The sequence below is a fragment of the Hyperolius riggenbachi genome, chromosome 8 (genome assembly GCF_040937935.1).
Source record: "Hyperolius riggenbachi isolate aHypRig1 chromosome 8, aHypRig1.pri, whole genome shotgun sequence".
Lineage (NCBI taxonomy): Eukaryota > Metazoa > Chordata > Amphibia > Anura > Hyperoliidae > Hyperolius > Hyperolius riggenbachi.
The window spans coordinates 291,249,925-291,271,057 of record NC_090653.1 but is presented as its reverse complement, the minus strand read 5'-3'; the positions used below and the strand labels follow the sequence as shown (position 1 = coordinate 291,271,057).

The 21,133-nt window shown below is 47.8% G+C and overlaps 1 long non-coding RNA gene across 1 annotated transcript in view; it reads right to left on the bottom strand.

Moving 5' to 3' along the window:
* Positions 1–1,029: 1,029 nt before the first annotated feature.
* Positions 1,030–21,133, bottom strand: part of LOC137528598 (uncharacterized) — a 101,843-nt gene continuing 81,739 nt past the window's right edge. The window contains exon 3 of the long non-coding RNA XR_011023433.1: positions 1,030–1,353. This is a non-coding gene — a long non-coding RNA (uncharacterized lncRNA). The remainder of the gene's footprint in view (positions 1,354–21,133) is intronic.

Below are 21,133 nucleotides of genomic sequence, written 5' to 3'. Positions count from 1 at the left end.
TCCGCATTGGAATGCGGAAATTGGTAGCGGAAAGCGGAATCGGTATTTGGCAATGGCGGAATGCGGATTTACCGCGGAATCGGAAATTGGCATTTCCGACCATCCCTAATAGCAGCCTACAGAGTGGTAGGCCTGGGTTCAATTCCTGGGCCTGGCCAATGTATGTGAGTTGGCTTTTGAAATCCTACAATTCCCTAAGCAAGCTCATTTTTCTCTTGGACATATCACATTCAGCATGTAGTGTTGGTGGTGGTATAGTGGTGAAGTGAGCTACTTACTGAGCACTAGACCTGGGTTCAATTCCCGGCAAAGGTATGTAAGCTGGTTTTTGAAATCTTACAATTCCCTGGAAGACGAGACCCTTCTCCCTCCGGGAGGAGGGAGGGAGGAAGGGAGTCTATTGAGTAGAAATATTTCTTATTAGGCAGAAAAAAATTGAATTCCGTAAAATTCAGCAGAATTTAATTTGTTCTGCGGAAATTCCAAAATAGGGCTATTGCAATTCCGTTCCGTCGCTTCGGAACCGGAATAACCAAATTCCGTCCGGAATCGCGGAATTTATAATTCCGTGGAATGCAGCGACCATCCCTAATGGCTTGGACCCCTTGGACTCTCGATAAGCTCTCATTGGCTGAAGCCTATGATAGCCAATTGCTGTCGTAGGCTGGCTAGGGGAGGGAGGGATTGGTGAAAAATAAAAAAGAAATGTATTATTAAAATTAACACAGAAATATTTATAAATAAATTAAACATCCTGGGAGCCATCCTCGCCCACCAACAGAAAGCTCTGTTGGTGGGCGAAAAAGTGGAGGAATCCCTTGCGTGCGGCCCTGCAGCGAGGTCTTAAAGCTGCAGTGGCCTATTTTGTGAAAAATGGCCCGGTCACTAGGGAGGTTTAAGCCTTGTGGTCCTTAAATGGTTAATTCAACCGTGCTCCAACATCATTTATTTGTTTCAAAACATCAGGGGATCTCTCTGTGATTGAGCTGTGTGTGGAACTTTAGAGTGTCGTCAAGTCTACAAACTGTTAGTGGGGGGGATGTCGATGATTATTCCTTATCTTCTCCATTGTAATCGGTGTCAGTATGCCAAGCTGAATCAACAATCAGAGTAACAAACCCGCTCCAGGTGTGGCATTACAGTTTTGTGGCGTTCTTGCGCAGAACGGCTATTTATCCACATCTGGAGCCGCACGTCGGAGGCGGGGGAAGCTGGGATAATTGGGCCTCGGGGTAGAAGGTTGGAGAGTCTCCTCCTTTCAGATCCCGCCGGCAGCTCATTGTCAGCTGTGCTTGAATGAAGCCAATCAGTCCACGTTCCACCGCGGAGGGTTCTAATCACCGCGTCTTGTTTCTGCAAGAAAGGAAGCCGACTGCTTTTTCTTAAAGACGGTTTCAGGAACTGGATCAGAACTTGTGGCGTTTCTTCTCTCAGAAGATTCAGAGATTTCTCTGACGTTAAAGAGGAACTTTAACCATAGTGTCTTAGACCCCAAAAAAAACATTGCTTTGAGGACAAATTTAGGCCTATAGGGCTTGATTAATTAAAGGAATACTTAAGTCTAAAAAAAAAAATATTTACTCACCTGGGGCATCCCTCAGCCCCCTGAAGCTGGATGGTGCCCTCGCAGCCCCGCTCCGATCGTCCTGTCCCCGCCGGTGGCTACTTCCGGGTTTGGCGACAGCCGCCGACAGGCTGGGAATGCGAGTGATTTTCCGCGTTCCCAGCCGCTATACCACCCTCTATGCTGCTATAGCATATAACATATACGCTATAGCAGCATAGAGAGTGATAGCAGCGGCTGGGAATGCGGAAAATCACTTGCGTTCCCAGCCTGTCGGCGGCTGTCGCCAAACCCGGAAGTAGCCACCGGCGGGGACAGGACGATCGGAGCGGGGCTGCGAGGGCACCATCCAGCTTCAGGGGGCTGAGGGATGCCCTGAGGTGAGTAAATCTCATTTTTTTTTTAGACCAAAGTATTCCTTTAACACAAATAGTATGCCTTATCAGCGATAACATGCGTTATCAGAGATAACATGCCTTATCTGAGTTAACACGCCTTATCAGAGATAACATGCCTTATCAGAGATAACACTCCTTATCAAAGTTAACGTGCCTTATCAGAGTAGCAAAGCGAGTGCTATGAACTTATGCCTGCTAATTGGCAATGATGAGAGCTGCACTCGTCCTGCCCTGAGCCCCTGCGGGGTCATAACGCTTGCCATGCTACTCTGATAAGGCATGTTATCTCTGATAAGGGGCTTGATTCATAAAACCGTGGTAACGCATAGCACGACGGTGCTATGCGTTTAACGTGCAATGTAATGCGTGAGAAGGTTTGCATGAGTAAATATTTACATGCGCACGCTAATGCGGCAAAGTGCGCACATTAATGTGCAACAACCTTCATTAGCGTGCGTACTTAAATCTTTATGCGCGTAAACCTTCAAAGTGTACCACGGTCGGCATTCAGAATGGCGGATTACGCATACTTTAACGTACATCCTGAAAATATAGCAGATACCGCGCAATTTGGAAATCAACATAACAAACTTTAACTATAACAAAAAAATAATTCCTTGGAATTCAAAATGCTACATGTGGGAATGTGGAATCAAAAATCTGCATTTTTGACCATCCCTAACACAGACTGGCACAACAGTTAGTGAGCCTTGTGGTACTATAGTACCGTGAGGGGCCTTTCACACTGGGCCGATGTGGTATTTTTACAGCCCCCCACCACTGGGCAATGAAAGTCTGCGGAAACTTTCACACCAAGGCGGTACGGGGCGATGCCACGTTTTCACTGCATCCCCAACGCTCTGACAAATTTATGTTACCGCTCGGTTCTGCGGTGACCTACGACTACGTGCAGTGGGCTGGAAGTCGTGCAAGTCTATGGCGGCGCATGGCGTATAAAAAATGTACGCGCTGGAGTTATGTCACACATGCATGAAAGTGTATTTTTACAATGCACTACCATATTTCCGGAACAGGACGTGAGCGCAATTGAGCATCACTTCCTGTTTGGCTTTCAGCCAGAAGGGGATTAGCATGCACTAATGTGGTAATCCTTAAGAGCTCTTTCACACTAAGACGTTGCGTTAGACGTTAAGGTCGCATAACGAGCCCCTAACGCAACACATGTTAGTTTTGGTTGGACGTTATATTGAACTGTTATGCGTCTCTTGATGCGCACTTGCGCACTTTTCATGCCTACTTTTTTACGCATACTGATAAAGCGCAAACGGTGCATGTGTCACATTTTAAAAAAAATGAAAACATTACTGAGCATGTGCAAACATTGTAACGCAGCTAACTACGAGTATAACGCACAGCACGCTGCACTTTTATATGACTTGCTGCGTTATACTCCAACGCAACGTGGGCACTGTGAACAGCCCATTCATTTTTCATTACTGTGAGTTGTTCTGCGTTAGGGGCTGCTGTAACGTGCGACTTTAACGTCCTGATGTGAAAGCAGCCTCAAGGGCTGTTTTTGGCAGCGATTTGCGGTGTGAAACATGAGTTACTAATGATAACGCTGTCTAGTAATTTGCGTTCCATAGCAAGGTTTGCGCTACCAGCATAATTAGTAGTACACAATATACAGCAATATTACGGCAGTTTAGCACTGTTTTTGATGATTTTTTATCTGTTCCTGAGAGCGGAGGGAGATCCTCCCATGCAGTTATCTCTCTCCTTCCTTCCCGCAATCATTGCGAAGCCCAATTAAGCTGACGGTGTCAAAGTCTTCCCAATCACTCTGCTGGCCTGCAGGAAATATCAAGAGATGCAGCCGCACACTTCCTAGAGGAAGGCGAGGGGTGTAAACCGCGAGCGCGGCTCGTTATATTTATCAGAATCAGCCGCGCTGTACGTGCCGCAAATATCAACAGTCCAACCTGGTTTCCGAGGATGTCAGTTCAATTTGCAGCCCTTTCTGAGAAATGCCACAGCGGTCCGAGAATACAGGTCCATAGCGTGCTGATTATTCTGATGATGGATTACTTCCTGATCAAAAACTGGTTGAGGATCAATTATTAGACACCTGAATAGAGAGGGATATGGAGGCTGCCATATTTATGTCCTGTATTGTTCCATCAATTCAGAAATATATCTCATTGACCACCCACTAGACCAAATGTTGCAAAATCGCAAATTAAAGGGAACCTGTAGTGAGAAGGATGTGGCGGCTGCCATATTAATTTACTTTTAAACCGTACCAGTTGCCCGGCAACCCTGCTGATCCTCTGCCTCTAATGCATTTATAAGGCTGGGTGCACACATAGCAGAAACGCTAAAATGCTGCGTTTTTGTGGCTGATGGAAGTCTATGGGCCGCAGGAAAAATGCATATAAAAAACGCATATCAGTTTTCAAACCTGCGTTCTTAAAATCGCTGGTTTTGTTGCATAATATTCATAGATGCATCGAAAACGCATGTAAGGAAAGTCAATGGTAACACAATGGTATGCGTTTTTCATGCCGTTTCCATACATTTTTATATGCGTTTTTTTCCCTCAAGAATACATTTTATCGCTGTATTTCCGCTTCCTGTTGTCTTAGTAGTGATTTGCATAATTTGAAATATAAAAATGCATGGAAAACGCATATGTTTTGTACATGCAAGCCGCAAACGCATTAAAACGCATGAAAAACGCATTGCAAGCGCACCAAAAAACGCAGTAAAAATGCACACAATATTAACATAAACCATGACATAAAACGCAGCCTTTCACTATATGTTATGTATGCACAGACTCTCTGCCATAGCCCCTGAACAAGCATGCAGCAGATCAGGTGCTCTGACTGAAGTCAGACTGGATTAGCTGCATGCTTGTTTCAGGTGTGTGATTCAGACACTACTGCAGCCAAATAGATCAGCAGGACAGCCAGGCAACTGGTATTGTTTAACTGGAAATAAATGTCAGCCTCCGTATCCCTCTCACTTCAGGTTCCCTTTAATTTGCTGTTTTACAGCATGTGGTCTTAGTAGGGGTTGGGCAATGAGATGCTAATATATATGAATTGATGCAGATTTGATTGCTTATGCAAGTTTATGTACTTAGTAAATGAACCAGTGGAATGGAGTAGTTACTGGATTGGACTTTCAATTTCCTAATGATTAATGTGACTACAAAATTACACAGCCGACCAATCATCAAATCTCACCCCGATCATGTTTCTAATCCACAAACTTTCCAAAATCGATCATATGCTATTTTAGCTTATCAGTAGAGGTGGACGAACAAGTCATTTCCTGCATTGAGGCTTCTTGCACACAGGGACGTTACAGGAGCACGTTAGTGCAGCCTGTAACACTTCCCCAACGTACAGCAATGTAATCACAAGTGGACTGTTCACACTGCCCACGTTGCGTTACATGTAACGCTGCACGTTCTTCCGAAAGTGCAGCATGCTACGGCGTTGGAGCGGCTTAAGCCGCGTTAGACTGTCTGCACATGCTCAGTCATGTTGGAGAGGAGCGGAGAGCGGCCAGGCACATGGCTAATTAATATTCACTGCATGGTGTGACGTGCAGGGTTTACTTCCCGGTGCAGCCGCTCTATGCGGCGATTGGCCGGCGGGACCACGTGATGCCGCATGCGTCCAAGAGTACGCATCACGGACGCCAGAGTGACAACGCAGCTCACTCCAACGTCCACATCAAAGAGCACCAGGAGTTGCGTTAGGTGCACGTTATGCGACCTTAGCGTAGCACCTAACGAAACGTCTTAGTGGGAAAGTAGCCTGACGTCTTAAAAAAAGCTGCTTTCTAAAATACATATTTTTGCGGGAAATTATGCCATTGGTCCCCCTCCACTATGCCACTGACCCAGTTTTTGGACAGTTTGGACACCTCTTTAAAAGAAATTCTGGCTTTAAAGAGACACTGACATGAAAACAAATGATGATATAATGATTTGTATGTGTAGTACAGCTAAGAAATAAAACATTAGGAGCAGAGATACGAGTCTTAAGCCTCATCCACACGGTGCAATTTTCCGTCAGATCAACGGAATTATTAGATAATTTCCACCCAGTCCAATTGGATTGTGATAGATTCTGCAATAGATTGTGTGTACTTATCAATGCAGAATCTATTGCAAAATTGATCAGAAACAATTTGGACGTCTCTACAATTTCTTATAAGATCACCAGTCGAAGTGATGGAAAATTGTACCGTGTAGATGAGGCTTTCTATAGTTTCCAGTGCAGGAAGAGTTAAGAAACTCCAGTTGTTATCTCTATGCAAAAGAGCCATTGAGCTCTACAACTTTCAAAGTCGCAGAGAGCTCTGTCTTCTGAAACTTACCTCAAGTGTCAGTCACTGTATTTTTTTTTCCTGCAGAGGACAGGTCAAACATTCACTGGGCTGCTCTGTAAAATCATTTAGAATGCTGAGTAGTGTGTAAACTGCAAATATTAGAGAGTGATGCAGTGTTATAAAAAACACTATATACCTGAAAATAAAAATGAGAATATTTTTTTTGCTACTAATGTTCTAGTAATTATCCGTACTATGCAAAAAAAATCGCTTTTAAGGCTTCTTGCACACCAAGACGTTGCATTAGGTGCTATGTTAAGGTCGCATAACGTGCACCTAACACAACGTATGGTGCTGCAAGAGCCGACGGTAGAGTGAGCCGCGTCAGGCGGCTCGAGTCCTATAATGTCTCCCAGAGTGGCGCTGATTGGCCAGCGGGACCACGTGATGCGGAGCAAGACACTCCGCATCACGTGGTCCCGCCGGCCAATCAGTGCCCGCCAGTGCAGTGAATATTAAGTAGCCATGTGCGCGGCTACTGTAGCTGGCTCTCCCCGCCTCCTCTCCGCCCCCCACTGCGCATGTGCAAACAGTCTAACTTGGCTCTAGCCGCTCCAACGCCGTAGCATGCTGCACTTTGCACAGAACGTGCAGCGTTACATGTAACGCAACGTGGGCAGTGTGAACAGCCCACTTGTGTTACATTGCTGTGCATTGGGGGAGCGTTACAGGCGCACTAACGTGCGCGCCTGTAACGTCTTGGTGTGGAAGCAGCCTAAAAGCGCTTCTGCAATGTTGCTCTATGTCAGTGTTCTCACGTGAGCGATGAGATTTCTATCCAATCGCAAACACGGCTCCTGCACCATTTTCTGAGCGTTTCGCTTCGATACAAAGTATAGGAAAATCATCACAAAGCACTTGAAAAAGCTCTTTGAAAAGCGAATTCACCAGTGCTTTTAAGAATAAATACATTGTATTTATTCTGTTCCAGGTCAAAAAGTTCACTTCCTGTGTGTCATCAGGAAGAGAAAAAATCGCCAGACAAAAGCGATTTGAAAAGCGCTTAGAAGATCTCTTAACAAAGGCTTAGTATTAAATACCAATATTTTATTATGGCTAAACCTGTTATTTTACTATTGGGATTACTGGGCACCCAATTTTTCATGCCCCTTTTTTCGATAGACGGCTCTATACTGCCTGCTCTATCCCACCCACAGACCAGAGCGGTTGCACCGAGATGAGCCGGGTTATTCTTGTCACCTGTCAGTGATTGTAATGTCACATGAGATCGAGGGATTATACATAGAGAGAGAAGAGGAGAATGGCTTGTCATTCATGGCTGTAGATGGGGACAGGAGGGTCGCCTGGCTCACTGTATGATCTCAGTATTTAGCGATGCAGCACGTCTCTGTGTTGTGAGTAAAGCTCGCTCCCATACACTACTTCTGTCTGTACAGTGATCACCTCCAGAAGCCGGGACCTGCCGCTGCTCCGGAACGTTCTTTATATAGCTCAGCTCGCTCTGCGCTTGTGTCGCCATCCTGGCCTTCATTATAGGTGTGAGGAACAGCAATGTTGACAGTGTAACGCTGACATGCGGCCCTGGTGTCTGAGGGGAGCGCGGCAGTGCAGACACTATATTTACCAATCCATCTGTTCCTTCAAGATGTCACTACCGGGCAATGACAACTGCCAACAAAACAAGCAAGTAACAGGCAGAGGTCTGACCTGTGACAACTGCCAGCAAAACACGCAACCAACAGGCAGAGGTCTGACCCATGACAACTGCCAGCAAAACACGCGACCAACAGGCAGAGATCTGACCCGTGACAACTGCCAGCAAAACACGCAACCAACAGGCAGAGGTCTGACCCGTGACAACTGCCAGCACAACACACAACCAACAGGCAGAGATCTGACCTGTGACAACTGCCAGCAAAACACGCAACCAACAGGCAGAGGTCTGACCCATGACAACTGCCAGCAAAACACGCAACCAACAGGCAGAGGTCTGACCCATGACAACTGCCAGCAAAACACGCAACCAACAGACAGAGGTCTGACCCATGACAACTGCCAGCAAAACACGCAACCAACAGGCAGAGGTCTGACCCGTGACAACTGCCAGCAAAACACGCAACCAACAGGCAGAGGTCTGAGCCATGACAACTACCAACACAACACACAACCAACAGGCAGAGGTCTGACCTGTGACAACTGCCAACACAACACACAACCAACAGGCAGAGGTCTGACGCATGACAACTGCCAATAAAACATAACCAACAGGCAGAGGTCTGAGCCATGACAACTGCCAACACAACACACAACCAACAGGCAGAGGTCTGACGCATGACAACTGCCAATAAAACATAACCAACAGGCAGAGGTCTGACCTGTGACAACTGCCAGCACAACACACAACCAACAGGCAGAGGTCTGACCCATGACAACTGCCAGCAAAATACACAACTAACAGGCAGAAGTCTGATCCATGACAACTGCCAGCAAAACACGCAACTAACAGGCAGAGGTCTGACCCATGACAACTGCCAGCAAAACACGCAACCAACAGGCAGAGGTCTGATCCATGACAACTGCCAGCAAAATACACAACTAACAGGCAGAGGTCTGACCTGTGACAACTGCCAGCAAAACACGCAACCAACAGGCAGAGGTCTGAGCCATGACAACTACCAACACAACACACAACCAACAGGCAGAGGCCTGACGCATGACAACTGCCAATAAAACATAACCAACAGGCAGAGGTCTGACCCATGACAACTGCCAGCAAAACACGCAACCAACAGGCAGAGGCCTGACCCATGACAACTACCAACAAAACACGCAACTAACAGGCAGAGGTCTGACCCGTGACAACTGCCAGCAAAACACGCGACCAACAGGCAGAGGTCTGAGCCATGACAACTACCAACACAACACACAACCAACAGGCAGAGGTCTGACCTGTGACAACTACCAACACATCACACAACCAACAGGCAGAGGTCTGACCCATGACAACTGCCAGCAATATACACAACTAACAGGCAGAAGTCTGATCCATGACAACTGCCAGCAAAACACGCAACTAACAGGCAGAGGTCTGACCCACAGTGAAAGGAAGAGGAAGCTGCCATTGCATTTAACAAAACATGTCTGTTTATGCTCATCCTCTGCTTCTCAGCCAGTAATAGACAAGACACAGAATATTTACATTGCACATTTCTTCTGGTGGACTCAAAGAACCAGAGCTGCAGCCAGTAGGGTACGCTCTATAGGCAGTAGCAGTGTTAGGGAGTCTTGCTCCAGGTGTGACTCCGCCGCCTGCGTGCTTGTTCCAGGTGTGACTCTGCTGGCTGCATGCTTGTTCCAGGTGTGACTCTGCTGGCTGCATGCTTGTTCCAGGTGTGACTCTGCTGGCTGCATGCTTGTTCCAGGTGTGACTCTGCTGGCTGCATGCTTGTTCCAGGTGTGACTCTGCTGGCTGCATGCTTGTTCCAGGTGTGACTCTGCTGGCTGCGTGCTTGTTCCAGGTGTGACTCCTCTGGCTGCATGCTTGTTCCAGGTGTGACTCTGCTGGCTGCATGCTTGTTCCAGGTGTGACTCTGCTGGCTGCATGCTTGTTCCAGGTGTGACTGCGCTGGCTGCATGCTTGTTCCAGGTGTCACTGCGCTGGCTGCATGCTTGTTCCAGGTGTGACTGCGCTGGCTGCATGCTTGTTCCAGGCGTGACTGCGCTGGCTGCATGCTTGTTCCAGGTGTGACTCCGCTGGCTGCATGCTTGTTCCAGGTGTGACTCTGCTGCCTGCATGCTTGTTCCAGGTGTGGCTCTGCTGGCTGCATGCTTGTTCCAGGTGCGACTCCGCTGACTGCATGCTTGTTCCAGGTGTGACTCCTCTGGCTGCATGCTTGTTCCAGGTGTGACTCTGCTGGCTGCATGCTTGTTCCAGGTGTGACTCTGCTGGCTGCATGCTTGCTCCAGGTGTGACTACGCTGCATGCTTGTTCCAGGTGTGACTCCGCTGGCTGCATGCTTGTTCCAGGTGTGACTCTGCTGGCTGCATGCTTGCTCCAGGTGTGACTACGCTGCATGCTTGTTCCAGGTGTGACTCCGCTGGCTGCATGCTTGTTCCAGGTGTGACTCCGCTGGCTGTATGCTTGTTCCAGGTGTGACTGCGCTGGCTGTATGCTTGTTCCAGGTGTGACTGCGCTGGCTGCATGCTTGTTCCAGGTGTGACTCCGCTGGCTGCATGCTTGTTCCAGGTGTGACTCCGCTGGCTGCATTCTTGTTCCAGGTGTGACTGCGCTGGCTGCATGCTTGTTCCAGGTGTGACTGCGCTGGCTGCATGCTTGTTCCAGGTGTGACTGCTGGCTGCATGCTTGTTCCAGGTGTGACTCCGCTGGCTGCATGCTTGTTCCAGGTGTGACTGCGCTGGCTGCATGCTTGTTCCAGGTGTGACTGCGCTGGCTGCATGCTTGTTCCAGGTGTCACTGCGCTGGCTGCATGCTTGTTCTCGGTGTGACTCCACTGGCTGCATGCTTGTTCCAGGTGTGACTCCGCTGGCTGCATGCTTGTTCCAGGTGTGACTGCGCTGGCTGCATGCTTGTTCCAGGTGTGGCTCCGCTGGCTGCATGCTTGTTTCAGGTGTGACTGCGCTGGCTACATCCTTGTTCCAGGTGTGACTCCGCTGGCTGCATGCTTGTTCCAGGTGTGACTGCGCTGGCTGCATGCTTGTTCCAGGTGTGGCTCCGCTGGCTGCATGCTTGTTCCAGGTGTGACTGCGCTGGCTGCATGCTTGTTCCAGGTGTGACTGCTGGCTGCATGTTTGTTCCAGGTGTGACTCCGCTGGCTGCATGCTTGTTACAGGTGTGACTGCTGGCTGCATGCTTGTTCCAGGTGTGACTCCGCTGGCTGCATGCTTGTTCCAGGTGTGACTCCGCTGGCTGCATGCTTGTTCCAGGTGTGACTCCGCTGGCTGCATGCTTGTTCCAGGTGTGACTCCGCTGGCTGCATGCTTGTTCCAGGTGTAACTGTTGGCTGCATGCTTGTCCCAGGTGTGACTGCTGGCTGCATGCTTGTTCCAGGTGTGACTGCGCTGGCTGCATGCTTGTTCCAGGTGTGACTCCGCTGGCTGCATGCTTGTTCCAGGTGTGACTGTGCTGGCTGCATGCTTGTTCCAGGTGTGACTGCTGGCTGCGTGCTTGTTCCAGGTGTGACTCCACTGGCTGCATGCTTGTTCCAGGTGTGACTCCGCTGGCTGCATGCTTGTTCCAGGTGTGACTCTGCTGACTGCATGCTTGTTCCAGGTGTGACTCTGCTGACTGCATGCTTGTTCCAGGTGTGACTCCGCTGGCTGCATGCTTGTTCCAGGTGTGACTGCTGGCTGCGTGCTTGTTCCAGGTGTGACTGCGCTGGCTGCGTACTTGTTCCAGGTGTGACTACGCTGGCTGCATACTTGTCCCAGGTGTGACTCTGCTGGCTGCATGCTTGTCCCAGGTGTGACTCTGCTGGCTGCGTGCTTGTTCCAGGTGTGACTGCTGGCTGCGTGCTTGTCCCAGGTGTGACTCTGCTGGCTGCGTGCTTGTTCCAGGTGTGACTGCTGGCTGCGTGCTTGTTCCAGGGGTGACTCCGCTGGCTGCGTGCTTGTTCCAGGTGTGACTCCGCTGGCTGCATGCTTGTTCCAGGTGTGACTCCGCTGGCTGCATGCTTGTTCCAGGTGTGACTGCCCTGGCTGCATGCTTGTCCCAGGTGTGACTGCTGGCTGCATGCTTGTTCCAGGTGTGACTGCTGGCTGCATGCTTGTTCCAGGTGTGACTGCTGGCTGCATGCTTGTTCCAGGTGTGACTGCTGGCTGCATGCTTGTTCCAGGTGTGACTGCCCTGGCTGCATGCTTGTCCCAGGTGTGACTGCTGGCTGCATGCTTGTTCCAGGTGTGACTGCTGGCTGCATGCTTGTTCCAGGTGTGACTGTGCTGTCTGCATGCTTGTTCCAGGTGTGACTCTGCCGGCTGCATGCTTGTTCCAGGTGTGACTGCTGGCTGCATGCTTGTCCCAGGTGTGACTGTGCTGTCTGCATGCTTGTTCCAGGTGTGACTGCTGGCTGCATGCTTGTTCCAGGTGTGACTGCTGGCTGCGTGCTTGTTACAGGTGTGACTCCGCTGGCTGCATGCTTGTTCCAGGTGTGACTGCTGGCTGCATGCTTGTTCCAGGTGTGACTGTGCTGTCTGCATGCTTGTTTCTCCATTAAGCACTATAATATTTCTCTGTGAGATGGTAAAAGGTCTGTCAGGTTTTTACACTGGGATATTTCCCACCACTGCTGTGATTTCTCCGGTTTGGACTCCTTCCCAAGTTTGGAAATATAGAGATGATGCGAAACCTTTTATTGCCTACCTAAATATTTTATTTCTATAGCCAATAATTTATGTATTCCGCTGTGGAATTCGCTATTGGACTGAAGTTTTGCTCTAAGTTGTGTCACTACTGTTGTAATTACCAATCTGCCCGTTTTTATCAAAAGGAACCTGAAGCAAGATGTATATAAAGGCTGCCAAATATATGTCCTTTTAAAGAATACCAGTTGCCTGGCAGTCCTGCTAGTCTATTTGGCTGCAGTAGTGTCTAAATCATACCAGAAACAAGCATGCAGCTAATCTTGTCAGATCTGATAATAATGTCAGAAACATCTGATCTGCTGCATGCTTGTTCAGGGTCAATGCTTGTTAATGCTAAAAGCATTAGAGGCAGAGAATCAGCAGGACAGCCAGGCAACTGGTATTGATTAAAGGACAACTGAAGAGAGAGGTATATGGAAGCTGCAATGTTTATTTCCTTTTAAGCAATTCCAGTTGCCTGGCAGCCCTGCTGATCCTCTTCCTCTAATACTATTAGCTATAGCCCCTGAACAAGCATGCAGAAGATCAGATGTTTCAGACTTTAAAGTCAGATCTGACAAGACTAGCTGCATGCTTGTTTCTGGTGTTATTCAGACACTACTGCAGAGAAATAGACCAGCAGGGCTGCCAGGCAACTGGTATTGATTAAAAGTAAATACATATGGCAGCCTCCGTATCTCTTACTTCAGTTCCCCTTTAAAAGGAAATAAATATGGAAGCCTTCATATGCCTTTCACTTCAGGTGTCCTTTAATATGACCCTCAGCACAGAAACCAGATAGAACCATTTTTATGTGTAATTCCTCGCACTCTACTTGTTCCACATTTTAATGTGTCGTTCTTATACACAATCAGTCAGCCAATTTAAAGACACAGTAACGTGTCCAGACCTGGAATCTCTGATATACCATAAATACCTCATAACATATATGCCCTTCATCATATACAGTATACCCCCCATATAAACTACATCACCCGCAGGAGATGGCCATGGCCAGTCAGAGGGAAAGCTTCATCACACGACCAATCAGGCGGGGTGCTGGCACCAGACCGGCCAATCACACTACAGTGATCCAGCGCAGGCGCGGTAGCAGCTTTCCCATCAGGCTCGGGTGGCAATAACCGAGCCTAATTGGGTCCGCTCCACTGCTCAGGCAACTCATGCTGGCACTTTAGAGTAGACCCAATCAGGAATAGCTATTTCCACCAGAGCCCGATTGGCGATTGGAAAACCACTACTGCGCTGGAGCCAGGAAAAATAAATACTGCAGGCGTCTGCGCCACAGCTGACATCATTTTTGGCTGTGGTTTCGGGGGAGCCAGTGGCCAATCAAAATTGAAGGTGTGTAGCCTCTCAACTATTTTCACCTTTTGGACGTGACTTTCACGTCCAAAAGACTGCTGTGCGCGTTCAGACGCTCCCGTGCGTGATCGTGCGCTTGGCAGTGCGCTCCCATGCTGCCCCCCGGTAGCCCGGAGATCAATGAATGGGAGCGTTGTTCCCATTCATTGACCTAAGTCCCAGTTGGAAAAACTGACTGCTTCTTTTCAGAGCCTGCGGTCTTTCTGGAAAAACATACATTTTTATTAGAAAAAAGACACAATACATGACATTTAAAATTAACTGTTTACCTCACACACCCAAATAAAATTAACTTTAAAAAAAAATTACGATTAAAAAAAAAACATAGTTACCTAATGGTCTGAACTTTTTTTAATATGCATGTGAAGAGGGTATACAATTAATATTTTTTAAATTAACCACTTGAGGACTGGGCTCATTATCGGTGATCTGTGCTGAACGGGCTCTAGCCCACAGCACCCTCTAGCTCCAGCCCACAGCACAGATCGTGCTGTCAGCCAGGGCGACCAGACTTCCCCCCCCCGTTTTTCCCCACTAGGGGGATGTCCTGCTAGGGGCGTCTGATCGCTGCCGGCTACTTGTGGTTGGGGGGGGGGGGCTCCTCAAAGCCCCCCTTCGCACCGATTTCCGCCCTCCCTCTGTTTCCCTCCCTCTCCCACTTGCTATGGGCGGCACAGGACGTCGATCCGTCCTGCGCCGCCTCTGATAGGCTTCAGATGCCGGCGATCCTCAGCCAATCAGAGGCCGGAGATTGCCGATCTCTTTTATGATGCTGCTGCGCAGCAGCGCCATATGATGTAAACACAGAGGATTTCTTCCCCGCGTGTTTACATTACGTGTGTGAGCCATGATCGGAGGCTCACAGGCTGTTCACGGAGCGGACGTTTCCATGGTAACACCACTTCGACCTGCCGACGCCTATCGGCGTTAGGCGGTCGTTGAGTGGTTAAAAACTTGTAAATCGTGATGGACGCAAAACTAAAAAAATGCACCTTTATTTCCAAATAAAATATTGGTGTCATACATTGTGGTAGGGACATAATTTAAATGGTGTAATAACCGGGACAAATGGGCAAATACGGTAGCATGTATTTTAAAACTATGATGGCTGAAAACTGAGAAATAAGAATTTTTGCATTTACAAAAAAATAATTCTTAGCAAAATGTACCACCCAAAGAAAGCCTAATTGGTGGTGGAAAAAACAAGATATAGATCAATTCATTGTGATAAGTAGTGATAAAGTTATTGGTGAATGAATGGGAGTTAAAAATTGCTCGTATGCATAAGGTGAAAAACGACTGAAGGCTGAATTGGCAGAAGGAAAATGTTAACTCACTCATGTTTGTCCGCTGTTTGCCCAAATCCTGATGGTTTGGTCCGAACGTCTAACATGTCACATGATCAGAATAACATCCCATTCTAGACTTACAATTAATATCTATCTGATGAATTTGAGCCATCGGAATATCCTTCTGCAATCTCCGCAGCAATGATATTTTCCGTCCATGTTAACAAGGTCTCCCTTCCTCTGCAGGAACAAAGTTATAAATATTTAAAGGTATATTTAAATGCTATCTCCCGTGCCTCTGCTGAATATTAATATTCAGTGATTTTTCTCTCCCTCCCTAGCAGGGAACGCAGGCGTTGGCGGGGACGCCGCTGGTGTCACTGCGAGATTCTCCGCACCTCCAACCTGTCATCTAATTAGCAAGTCAGAACTAATAAGAGCATTCGCAGCCAGACTATATTTAACAAGAGCTTTTCCCAGGTGGAGGAGTCTGAGTGGGAAAACTTTTCTCTATCGTCCCCTGATTAGACTGAATATTTACGGATTGGACTGACCATTGGTTTGGGATACGTAGAAAAATTCTCATAAAGTGCTTGTCTTCACCACTCCAGGAAGTGAAGAGCGGGGCTAGCAAATGAGAACCACTAGCTGCTGACGAATTGGCCACCAGCTGGGAGTGGGGGAATTCTTTCACTGTCAACGAAAGCCTCAAACTTTGGACGGTGACGACCGCTTCTGCTGAGAAGTGTGTGTACAGCCTTGATGATCCTTGACCCCTCAGCCAGCAATCAGCCTAGTGGATGGATTCGGCCAATCGCGAGCTGAGTATAGTTTTCATACACTGACCACATAGACACCGGAACAGCCATTGGCTGCTCTTATGTACCCCTATGTAGTCAATGTCATGACTGTCGCCTGCCTGTGTTCCCCTATGTGGTTTAGTGTAATGTCATGCTTCGTACGTGTGTCTTTACTGACAGATCTTTCAACCTGTTTTAGTGTTTTGGTGGTTTAGTGTTAGTGGTAAGTCTTCCCCGAGGGGGCACGTCAACGCCGGGGGGAAGTCTAGTAGGAAATGATTTGTGCACATATTATTTGCTGAAGCTAACGCCCTCCATTGCTGTACCTGTTTGAATGCATGTTGTGTACTATGGTCCATTGGAGCTCTGCACTTCTCTGCAGCTTAATCAATTCAGGTGCAGCTTTCTGTATTTGGAAGCGCTGCCTACACCCTTTTCTCTATGTAAATTGTTTTAGTGTTTTGAGTGTGTGTTTTCTCTCAGCTGGCGATTGTATTTCCTGTCCAAGCATTGAGTTGTTTTAGTGACTTGTGTGTGTTTTCTCTCAGCTGACGATTGTATTAAGTAGCAGATACAAGGCTGAATTTACCATAAGGCAATGTAGGCACGTGTCTACAGGCGTCTGATGATGGAAATTTGGCTAACTCCACTCCCAGAGTGCCTCCCTACCCGGTCCCTATGCAAAGTACTGAGCAGTGCGTAAATAAGAGGTTACTCACTCGGGTCTCAGTATTCCACTGACGATATCTCCCTTCAGTCGGGGGTACCTCTAGCTACTTAATACTGAGGGTACCTTTGGCTACCTAATGCTAAGTAACACCGGTAACTACCTAAGGTAGACAAGGGAAGTAGTGGAGAGGTGACAGCTGGGCCAGCAAGCTCATTTGCAGTGCGGTTAGGTGGAGGTTTGTAGGTTCGTGGAGTGCGAATTGTAGGGTGCCAAATCATCTGGGCCTTTAGGCTCCTGGGATGTAACTCCGGGCCTGAGCAGGTACGTGAATGAGGTGTCGCAAGGCGGCGATTCTGCAGAGCCAGAGTGGAAATCCGTCCCTGGGGCCATAAAGCACAAGTTTTGCCAAAGTTTAGCAACTCGAACTTGACTGGCATGAATGATAGAAATTTGGACGCCAGTTGTGTTTTAAAGGGACACTTAAGTCAAACAAAAAAAATGAGTTTTACTCACCTAGGGCTTCCAATAGCCCCCTTTAGCTGTCCGGTGCCCTCGCCGCCTCCCTCCGATCCTCCTGGCCCCGCCAGCAGCCACTTCCTGTTTCGGTGACAGGAGCTGACAGGTTGGGGACGCGAGTGATTCTTCGCGTTCCCAGACACATTAGCACCCTCTATGCTGCTATATGGTATATGATATACGCTATAGCAGCATAGATGGCGCTATTGTGGCCAGGAACGCGAAGAATCACTCGTGTCCCCAGCCTGTCAGCTCCTGTCACCGAAACAGGAAGTGGCTGCCGGCGGGGCCAGGAGGATCGGAGGGAGATGGCGAGGGCACCGGACAGCTGCAGGGGGCTATTGGAAGCCCCAGGTGAGTAAAACTCATTTTTTTTTGGTTTGACTTAAGTGTCCCTTTAAGGCGCAATATCTGGTGCTGTCATCTGTAATATGGAGTCACTTTTTAATATGGCACGAACTCAGAAGAAGCACGTAGGTTGCGCTTTTCCTGACTTGTGACTTCAATGGCTGATTGCTTGTTTTGGAGTCAGTGAGTCATTAAAGGGTCCAACTCACAACTTTTTCCTTCTTCAAACTGCTCTTTTTTGAAAGCTGGTTTCGTCTCTCTCAAATGGTTTTCTGCAAATGAGCAGTAAAGCATTTGACGCTGTGGTAAAATGGGATGCAGCCAGGGCAGTATTTAAGGCAAGGCCACATAGGGCACCACAGGATCAAGGGCGGGTGGGCAGCAGGCTATAGTGGAAGCGAAGGGTCACCTGGCTACCTAAACTGGAGGGAGGGGGGATCATCAGGCTATCTATACTTAAGGGGGAGTGTCATCTGGCTTCTTATACTAAGGTGAAGGGGGAGGGGTCATTAGTCTCCCTATACTGGAGGCAAAAGGGGGTCATCAAGCTATCAATGCTGGAGGAGCGGGGAAAGGGTCATCTGGCTAACTGTACTGGAGGTGTGTGTGGGGGGGGGGGGGGTCATCTGGCCACCTATACTGAAGGGGGGTGGCTTCTGACAGTGGCCTTGGGCGGGAAAGATTACAAATTCGGCCCTGGACGCAGTATAGACTGTAATGTTAATTGAAGCTATAGCGCTGACCAGTAGGTAAATATGGCCACCATAAACATCAGGATTGGGCAGCTGGAGGGAACGAAGGCGGGGCTGATATCGGCAGTAGGGATGCTTATTCAGATTCAATATGCCAGAGTCATTGAGTAAAAACAATAAAATAGTAAACTTAAAAAGTAGATTTAAACATAAACTAAAACTGTGGAATATATTAAAAAGTCATTTTTCGGAGAAGGAAAATAGATACAATAGTGTATTTCATTCGTTTATTTTTGCCTCGGTGTCCTTTAAAGGACAACCGAAGTGACATGTGACATGATGAGATAGACATGTGTATGTACAGTGCCTAGCACACAAATAACTAGGCTGTGTTTATTTAAGTATTTGTATAGCGCCAGCATATTACCCAGCGCTGTACAGAGTATATATATATTGTCTTGTTACTAACTGTCCCTCAGAGGGGCTCACAATCTAGTCCCTACCATAGTCATATGTCTGTGCATGTATCGTGTAGTGTATCTATCGTAGTCTAGGGCCAATTTAGGGGGAAGACAATTAACTTATCTGTATGTTTTTGGAATGTGGGAGGAAACCATAGTGCCCAGAGGAAACCCACGCAGACACGGGGAGAACATACAAACTCCTTGCAGATGTTGACCTTGCTGGGATTCGAACTGGGAACCCAGCATTGCAAGGCGAGAGCGCTAACCACTATGCCACCCTGTTCCTTTTTACTTCCTCTGCCTGAAAGAGTTAAACATCAGGTATGTAAGTGACAGTTTCTGTCCGGGTTGGGAGCGGGTCAGACTATAGCATAACCCTCACTGATAAGTAATTACAGCCATAAAACACTTTCCTGGCAGTAAATGACTTCTGAGAGCAGGAAAGGTAAAAAGGGTCAATAGTTCATAGATTTGAGCTCTGGCATACTTCAATGAAGGTGTCATTGAGCAGAGACAATGAAACAGTAAAAACGTAAAAAGTAGATTTGAAAATATAAAATAAAACTGTGGAATATCTTAAGTCATTTTTAGGAGAAAGAAGACAGATACAATTGTTTATTTCATTAGTTTATTTTTGCCTCGGGTGTCCTTTAAGGAGGTAAGATCTATGCACTCCTAGATACACCAACCTGTTATTAGAATCATTAGGGCGTCTCCAACAGCGTATCTTCTACAAAGCTTGTTTTAAGTGTCGCGGTGCAAAACGATCGTCCGATCGCACCGCATCCAAAACGCTGGTTGCTGGTGTGAAACCGGCTTCAGGGTCAGTTCACACTTGTGATTGCAAAATGCAGTCGTAATCGCCCAGCAATTGTCAATTTGCACTGCGATTTGTCGGCCATTTTGCTGGGATTCTTGCCGGCGATTAGCAGCGTGCCCAAACATTGCAGAAAAGCGCCCTGATGTCAGTGGGGCCTTAATCGGGTGACATTTCAATCACGGTGAGCGTGTCCAAAGTCTCCGATTGTGAGATGCATTATCCTCATGGAGGGGGGGGAAGGGAGACGTCATTGTATCGAGCTCCGATGACCTCTGCCGTCCTGCCCGCAAAGTGACCGACTTATCTGCCACAGCACACAATCCATTTTTTTCTCAGCTTATATTTTCCGGCGTTGAACAGAAGAGCCCAGGCTGCCGTTGCATGTCATTTTCGCATACATTAGCCGGCTTCATCACCGCGATTACTTTTAAACTGCACTTACTGCCCGGGAGACGGGCAAAGAGAGTTATATAAACACTGTGATTTGCGGCTTTTAGTTTCTGTGCTTTAAAAAAAAAAAAAAAAACGCTCGCAATACTAAAACTTGCTCTTCAATTTTATCTTTGTTTTCGGTGTACAATTATTGGATATAATATGTTTTCCCGCTGCTTAAATCCCACGGCAGATAGAGTTATCCGTGCGGTCGGGATCGGAACTCGTTCTTCAATAATACAACCCCGCTTTATCTCGTAACGCGAAACTGGAGGGTGAGACAGGCTACGGGCACTCTGAGCACGGACGCCATAATTAGACGGAGGATTGTGCTCTGCAGGGATGAGGGAGGGTGGGGGGAGGGCAGAAGAGTGACTTCTATCGGCAAGGATAAGTTGACGTTCGCCATCCAATCGCCCGGGAAAAAATTTCATTTATAGACATGGCTCACGGTGACTTGGAACAGGGTGAAATTTACAAGCATGTTAATAAGAGCTCTCAGAAGAAGGAGATATACAGTCTGTAGGTTAATAGGATACGTAGACTTAAACGCGAGCGCTGGGCTTATAAATCTCCTCCCCCCCCCCCCCACTCAATTCATCTGGCGCTTTGTGCTGGAGAATTAACCGAAAGCCTTTGGCTGCCAACTCACCTATTATGTGGAGTGGGCAATGCGCGGGAATCGTGCAGCGACAGCAATGGGGGGGGGGGGGGGCGGCAAGGAGCATCGCTGGATGAAATTAATGCAGAATATGGCCGTGGCTGGAACGGGAGGCCGTATAGACCAGGATGGGAGGTTGTGTGATATGGAGAGAGGGACCTGTGTGTGGAAGAGGTGTGAAATGACGCCTTCATCTTCACCGCAATCTGCAGATGTTTGACGCTTAGAAGAAAAAAAAAAAATTTCAAAAAAAGGTTTTATTATGGCCACTTCCTTGTCAGTTGTCTCTGGCCCTTTAAAGAGGAACTCCTGTGAACATTTTTACTTTGGCAGTTGGAAACAGCTGTAAACAGCTATTTCCCACAATGCAACAAGGTTCACAGACAGGAAACTGCCAAAAGTTTGAATTT